Raw genomic sequence first — 6,957 nt, 5'->3', positions numbered from 1 at the left:
CAGCCTTCATAATCACGTGAGCCCATTCCTTATCATAAAACTACATATACATAAACCTACATATGCGTAACGCATGCATGTATGCATGTATGTGGGTGTCTGTCTTATAGTTGTTCTTTTCCTCTGCAGAACCCTGACTAACATAGCAGTCTCGCCCTTGAGTTTATCAATGTCCAAAGCACATTTTAGGGGTGCCTGGGTGGCTTAGTCGGTTAAGTGACTGCCTTTGGCTTGGGTCATGATCCTGGGGTCCTGGGATGCAGCCCCACGCTGGGACTTCTGTTCAGCAGGGAGTCTGCTTCTTCCTCTCATTCTCCCTCTGTGCTCGCTCTCTCTCTCTCTCTCTCTCTCTCGCCCTCTCCCTCACACAAAAATAAATAAATAGATAAATAAATAAAAACAAAACAAAGTACATTTTAGGCATTTGCCCAAAGGGGAAAAAAATTAAAGGGACAGAAAAGTATCTCTCTTTGCAATTAGCCAACCAATTCCAGGCTGAAATGAGACTTTCCAGCTTTTCCAACTTGTCTGGCCTTCCCATTTCTGTGGTGTCTCCCTCATTGTTCCCTGAGCTATTGCTACCCCAGGTATCCACCTGTCATTGCATGAAGGCTGGGCCATTCCTCCCAGTACATGCCCGCAGACTGGAGTCAGCTGCTGTCTGCAGCCTCACCAAATGCTATTTGTACCTCACTGAAGGGCAGCGTCCTCGGGCTGCATGTACCACACCATTCTCCTGGCTGCCTAAGGTGCACCATACCCAGGCTCTTGATGTCTTCACCCACAAACCCTCCAGTTGACAGCATCTTTCCTGGGGAATCTAAGGTCCCCTTAGATTAGATTCCCCAGGCCCTTAAGGGCTTAGCTCCAGGGTAAGGAAACCAGTGGCTCTCAGACAATGGGACACAGCACCCAGGAGAGACACTTTACATGTCTCAGGCACAGGTTTTGCACAGCAAGCAAGAAGTACTAGGATTTAGGGAGAAACTGTCCATTAGAGAGAAGATGAGTCCCTCCAGTTCAAATAACTTACCTGGTCAACCAGGGTAAGTCGAGGCATGGAAAAGCCTAAAGCTTGTCTGATTTGGGAAGACCTCTTTCAGAAAAAGAATTCAAAATTGCAAAAACAAAATTCAACATGAACATGATATTTATTTAGAATAAGAAAAGAAAGCACAAAAATTACATATTTTAAAGAACTTACAAATATGCCATGTGTCACAAAATCCAGATAAGTAACTATTTTTAATGATTGCCTGATATACCTCCATAGTGGATTATCCCAACATTTTTGGCTATATACTCTTTGATGACCCTTTCATAGAAGAAAAATTTTGATGTAGAGAGAAGAAAAAGATACTTTAGTCTTTCCTCTAGCATGATGGACCAAAATTTACTTTTTTTTTAACCATTTATATTTTAGGCAACTTTATTTTAGTTTTACATCTTGCTATCGGTAGTACTGTAAATGTTTAAGATTTAAGAAAAACTTCATCAAAGGTCTCCCGTATGAGAGTTGAAAAACATTCCCACAGACTAGCTTCTAGCTCCAATGACGTGGTTGGTTTGTTCGTTTGCTCTACCGACATACGTCTGTGGGGGTGCCTCAGAACTCACGCAGAGCCCAACAACCCCACTGGTCTTCACCCTCATGTTACAGTGCATGGTTATTTTACAAAGTGGGTGGACGAGGCCATCCATACATAATAGGAAATGGTTGATAGTCAAAATGAAAAGAAACAGCAGTCTTAACCAAGCTCAGTTAAATATCTTACTTTTTACAATTTTCCAAGAACATATGATAAGACTATAGATTGCCTGACTGCTGACCTTGGAAAGACCTGGACCAGTGAGAGGACCTGAAGCTTCAGCTTGGCCAGTTCCATGCTAAATCTCTCCTTGAAGAGTCCAATGAATAGGGGCCTTAGACCCCTGCTCTTAGTCTCTTTAGTAGTTATTCCTTATTTGGAATCTGCTTTCCTGAGTCTGATGGCACCTTGTCCAAGAAGACTCTCCTTGAATTCTCAAGAGCAAGCTAGGTGCCCACCCTGTGTCCTTCAGAACACCCTGTGCTCCCCTCGTTGGTAATACCTACCATGCTTTGTCATGCCTATCTCCCCCAGTCACTTAGAAGTTTCACTGAGGACAAGGATGGTGCCTTCTTCACCGCCATGTCTCTGGTGCCTTCCAGTGTCTAGTACTCAGTGAAACTTGTGAGCTGTGCATTGAATGAATGACAGTCTCAGCGGTTGCTCTGGTTGTTCCTAGAATTTGGCCACTATACCAGTGATCCATCCTCTGGTTTAAGCCCCCCTTGGGGAATTCTTTGGCAGTGACTGCACATTCGATTCAAATCTGAACTCCATTTCTGGAATTCATTCTTCCCAAATTTGTTTGACCCTTTGCAACCAGACCCTGCCTCCTCCTGCCACTCACCACCTGAAGGCAGCCAGGGTCTGTGAAATAAAAACGTCTACAAGTCTTCCCTCTTGACACCATCTTTTGCTCTTGTGCAATCCTGCACATGATTTCCACAAATGCGTCGTAAAAATCCTTTCTATAAATTTGGCAATGCAGCATGAAAGAGATATTTTGTTCTGTGTCATAGAAGAAAAGAAGCAGGAGGAAGGGGAGAAGGAAGGAGAAGGATGAGGAAAAGAAAGCAAGGGAGGACAAAAAGAAGGAGAAGCAGGAGGAAGAAGGGGGCAGGAGGAGGAGGAGGAGAGAAGAAGAGGAGGAGGGAAGGGAAGTGTGAAGGGATCTAGACAACATCATGAAGGAACCTGGAATAAGTATGGAAGCTTTACAAGTCCCAATCCAGGGCTCTTTGCACTGTACCGTCTTTCTAAGATAACGCAATGGAGCCCCACCCTTGGAAACATTCATCTGCAGAGCTTTAAGAGACTGTCCTAGAAGCCAAAATGGTTGATGAAGCTTTTTAGAGGAGATGGGATTTAAATGGAGCCTTAAAGTTTGGATTCCTAGGGCAACAGGGACATGCAAACACTTAGAGACCATTAGAACCCCTGCTAGGCATCCTTGTCATCCGCACTGAATACCTTTCCTTTCCAAGAACAGGAACTCACAATCACATCAACATAGCAAACCAGCCAGGGTGCAAAATGAGCTTCTGGTGACCAGATGTCTACACCGTGTGCAACTTGTCTTTACACAGAAACAGTGAGCCCATAGTGCAGGGCATTCTTGTCATTAAGTGGGGCTACGGCAAGTATGGAACGTGCAGGTTGCTCATTGCCTTGGCCCTTCCTTTCTTCTACACATCAGTCTATAGCAGTAGCCTGCCTGCATCTCTCGAAGGAAGATGGAGAAACACAATCCGCAAGGATAGTTGAGGCCCCCAGAGGAACATAGAATTGCCTCGATGTACAAGGGCTCATGCACAGTTTACATCCCCTTTAGAAATCTCCCTAAACTTTCAGCCTCACTAGTTTCCTGGTACGAGATCTAATAAATCTGTACACTCAGCTTAAACTTAGTGCCAGCCCTCATAATGGAACGATTACATGTGCTTTGTGTGTCAGAGACCTGACAGAAAGATTATACAGTGTAGTGAAGCCATCGTCGGGGTTTTGGCAGGGGAAGAGGGAGATAAATATGTGTCCAGGGGAGAAAAATGGCAGCTCATGGATTTGCTGCCTCGATGTCATTCAATCACTCAGCAAAAATGTATTAAGTTTAGGTCAACACGCATTTATCAAGTGCTTCCTATGTGACAGGCATTGTGTTACGTCCTGTGAGCACAGAGGTGCACAAGACACATCATTTATCCTCGGAGCTTATGAAGAAGCCCATCAGAAAGGACAGGAATGTAGGAGGTGATTTCGGGATAATGTGCTAAGTGCAATGACAGAGGCTGTAACGGGAATGATGGCAGGAGAGAGGAGGTTACTCAGCTCAGCCTGGGGTATTGGAGGAGGCTTCAGCAGGAGTCTGGAGGGATGAGTCGGGTGAAGGGGGAGGAGAGCTCCAAGCACAGGAAACAACTTGAGCAAGAAGCACAGAAGTGCAAAATATCCTAGTACACATGTGAGTGGGGGTGGGGGGGGTAGTGAGAGGGATGGGCAGAACGGGACTAAGGAGAAGAAGTCAGTAGTTACTAGACCAGAAAAGATGGATGGGTGCTGAGAGGGATTCAAAGATGAAGTACAGACAGATCTATCAGGGAACTTATCAACTGGCCAAATTGACAAATTAAAGATGCATTCAAAGTTACAGTGATATAAAGACCACACATGAAAGATACCCAACCCAGGGCACCTGGGTGGCTCATTCAGCTGAGCACCCGACTCTTGATGTCAGCTTAGGTCATGATCTCAGGGTCATGGGGTGGAGTCCCGGGCTTAAGATTCATGCTTCCCCTCTCTATGGCCCTCCCTCACCCCTCTCTCTAATAAAGAAATAAATATGAAATAAAAATTTAAAAATACCCTTTTCCTACCGCTAAACCTCCCACGTTGCATCTCCACTTCCTCACATCAGGGAGATCATATGATAGTTATCTTTCTCCGATTGACTTATTTCGTTAAGCATAATACCCTCTAGTTCCATCCACATTGTTGCAAATGGCAAGATTTCATTTCTTTTGGTGGCTGCATAGTATTCCATTGTGTATATATACCACATCTTCGTTATCCATTCATCTGTTGATGGACATCTAGGTTCTTTCCATAGTTTGGCTATTGTGGACATGAGTAAATGAAACAAGATGGGATTGGGAGAGAGACAAACCATAAGAGACTCTTAATCTCACAAAACAAACTGAGTGTTACTGGAGGGAGGGGGGTAGGGAGAGGGTGGTGGGGTTATGGACATTGGGGAGGGTATGTGCTATGGTGACTGTTCTGAAATGTGTAAACTTGGCGATTCACAGATCTGTACCCCTGGGGCTAAAAATACATCATATGTTTATTAAAAAATAAAAAAATTATAAAAAAAATACCTAGCCTAATAAGAAGTGGTAAAGCGACAAAAACCAGGTAGAGAATTTCATGGAATCAGTCTGTAAGAGGGTGAAGGCACCGGCGAGGGGAAGGGCTCGTGGAGGCTGACACTTAAGCAGAAGAGGATGACTTGTGAGTCAGTTGGAAAGAAGGGGAGTGTCGTTCCAGGCAAGGAGAATACTTTGATCAAAGGCTTGGGGATAGCAGTGATTCCGGTCACTTTAGGATTCACAGGAAGGGTGACCATGGTGTGAAAACATTTTCAAAATGTAAAAAAATAAATAAATAAATAAAGTCTTTGTACATAAAGCATTCCAAGCAGGAGCTGTTGCTTCCCTAGTAGATCAGTCTGGGATGGGATGGATGGATGAAGATAGCCACCAGGGGCTAATTTGTGTAATGACAAGAAAGAGAAGCGATGGGCAATGCTTTTGTAGCTCTGATTTTAAGCTGCGTGTACGAAGCTCTCCCTTCTTACACAATCGATGGGAATGCTTGTTTCAAAGTAGAGAATATGAATGTGGCTCTGGATCAAAGAGAGATGATAAGAATCTACAGAAAGTAGCCTAATACATGCAGAGCTCACAGTCCTTCCCCTGTGGCCTAGTAAAGAGGACCACTGCATGTAAGGTGACTTTGTTTTGCACTGGAAGCAAAGACAGTTTTGTAGGGGACAAACACTAACCAAGACAAGATGCCAGGAAAACTAGTGGAAATCAGGATAGTCTAGGCAAACTGGGATATGTAGTCCCGGTAGTGGTCAGAGTCCAGCTGGGAAACCAGTAACCATGGTCGGCATTTCAACAGAGAGAATTCAGTAGAGAAAATAGGTTGAATGGGTGGAGGAGTGTAAGAAAGTGCGGTGGGAGCACCACACTGACACAAGGGTGTAGGGGTGGTGGGGTGTAAGGGAAGCTCAGAGCACGGACCTTGAGAGCTGCAGCTCAGCCCTCTGGGGACATAACACTTCCCTACTGCTTCTAGAAGTCTCAGGAGCTCAGAAGAGGAAATCCGTGGGTCAGAGGCTCAGTTCTCCCAGTCCATGGTGGGTGGGTGGGGCAGTGGCAGCTGGTGAAGGCATCCGTCTAGGGCATGATGAGATTGTGGCCTGGGAGCTCGGAAAGAAACTGGAAACTGGAGCCACCTGGGGAGACTGAGTGAAGGGCAGTGCTAGGGTAACACCCAGTCTGCACTGCCCTATAGATAGGGCACCTATTAGCAAATCTAACAGCTGGGAGAGAAAAAATAGGGTCTGCAGGGTCCCAGCCCCAGTGGCACAGACTGGGCTGTAGGAAGGTGGATTTGAAGCCCAGTGACATTAACGTCGTAACTGGCACTTCACTCGGACTGTGTTTAGAGCAGCAGATTGAAAATGGTCCTGATTGTGAGGAGAGAATTCACCTAAAAGTCCACCCAGTTCACCCATGACAAAACCACAATCTGGTACCTGCAGAAGAAGGGAATAACCTTGATCAGTTTTTACAGATGTTGGTTCGGTCATCACAATAATCTCAAAGAACACGCGTTCATCTGTCTTGCCCAAGACCAAGTAGCCAGTGAAAGGCAAGGTCAGGACCCAAAGCCCAGCCTTTCTGCCACTTCTTGGTCTTTCTGTGGTGGAAGCTACTTCTTTGAGGGCTGAGACCCAGGGGACAGGGGCTGGACCATTCCCAGATTGCGCTCTGCTGCCACTGGCCTCTTGAAAGTTCAGGCCTCAGGGGTCTCCTGGCCTTTGAGTTCCTATCTAGCCAGATTCCAGCCTCACCAAAGTAATTTGCTCCTGCCTGGCGCTGGCCTCACTCCTGTCCGAAGGAGCCAGAACCCTGAATGAGCTCGCCACCTCTTGGAGGCAGCGTCATGCTGCAGCCGCCCAGAGATGCCTGGTGTGATGTCCGCATAGGGTTTGTGTCTGTCCTTGTCTCCGCATGTCTTATAAATTCAACCTTGCTTAACAGGAGGACATTCTCCAATAATAGGCTCCTCAGCCCGAGAGCCA

Source organism: Meles meles, chromosome 15 (genome assembly GCF_922984935.1).
Source record: "Meles meles chromosome 15, mMelMel3.1 paternal haplotype, whole genome shotgun sequence".
In the NCBI taxonomy this organism is placed as follows: Eukaryota; Metazoa; Chordata; class Mammalia; order Carnivora; family Mustelidae; genus Meles; species Meles meles.
This window is presented reverse-complemented; position numbering follows the sequence as displayed.